This window comes from Alligator sinensis, unplaced genomic scaffold (genome assembly GCF_000455745.1).
Source record: "Alligator sinensis unplaced genomic scaffold, ASM45574v1 scaffold982_1, whole genome shotgun sequence".
Lineage (NCBI taxonomy): Eukaryota > Metazoa > Chordata > Crocodylia > Alligatoridae > Alligator > Alligator sinensis.
In genome coordinates this window covers 953,816-955,203 of record NW_005842470.1, presented here as the reverse complement: position 1 = coordinate 955,203, position 1,388 = coordinate 953,816, and positions in this window count along the sequence as shown.

Genomic DNA, 1,388 nt, shown 5'->3' with positions numbered 1-1,388 from the left:
CGCCGCCTGCGCTGGGCTCGTCCGCCGCGCGGGGTCCGGGCGCCCCCGGGCTCTGCCAGCGCCTACGTCGCCGGGACGCTGCGAGCATGCGCAGGGCGGCGTTAAGGTGGAGCCGGGAGCACGGAAACGGGCGGGGCGCGCGTGGGGGGTGGGGCGCAGCTCGGCCCCGCGGGAACCCTCGTGGGTGGGCCTAGGCGGGGCGTGAGCTGGGACCCGGGCTCCCGCAGGGCAGGACAACGGGGGCTTGGCAACGCGCCGAGAAACCTGGGGGTTTGTGGAGGGGAGCAGAGCAAGAAGTGAAGTGTTGACCACATGACTTGGGACCCGTCAGTCTGGAGACGAGGAGGCTCGGGGGTGGCAGCCTGCGCTTGTACAACAGGGGGAGGTGAGAAGAGGGGTAACGAGGTCTAATAGCCACAAGCTCCAGCAAGGCCGTTTTAGACTGGACATAAGGAAAAAGTTCTTTACGGTGAGTGTGTCCGTCCCCCAAGCGCCTACGCAGGACTCCTCCAAAAAAAAGTCCAGATATTTTTCTTGCTGGGCTCACTTCGAGCAGGGGGCTGGGCTAGATGACCTCCTGAGGTCCCTTCCAAGCCCTCGTTTTCTGTGCTTCTACTTGATCCCAGCTGATTTCCTGCCTATGGCGGGGAGCAGGGCTGGACTCGATGGTCTCACGAGGTCCCTTCCAGCCCCTATTGTCTATGAAATCTATGATAACGCTTCATAGACATTAGGGCTGGAAAGGACCTCGCGAGATCAAAGGGTCCAGCCCCCTGACCAAGGGGCAGGACGTCAAAGGATCCCAGCAAGATAAGCATCCGAACGTTTCTTAAAAGAGTCAGGGTGCTTGCACCACCTCTCCGGGCAGTTTGTTCCAGGCTTTGGGGGCTCGGATAGTAAAGAAGTTTTTCCTTATGAACAGCCTAAAACGGTCTTGCAGGAGTTTGTGACCGTTGGACCTTGTCATCCCCTGGGTGCTCTGGTGAACAGGTGTCCCCCCAGATCCTGGTGCACACCCCTGATGTACTTATAGGCTGCCACCAGGTCACCCCTGAGCCTGCACTTCTCCAGGCTGAAGAGTCCCATCATAGCTCGCAGCCTCTCGTCATAAGGTCTGTTTCCTGCCCCCTGATCATGCGTGTGGCTCTCTGGCCTCTTTCAAGCTTCTCCATGTCCTTCCTGAAATGTGGAGCCCAGAACTGGATGCAGTAGTCCAACTGCAGCCTCACCAAGGCTGAGCACAGTGGGAGGATGACATCCTGGGTCTTGCTCAAAATGCATCGGTAGATGCAAGCCAGAGTTTTGTTTGCTTTGCCTTGCCAGCTGCAGCATCGTATTGGTGGCTCATGTTCATCTTTTGGTCGGTCGTTGCCCCCAAGTCCCCTTCG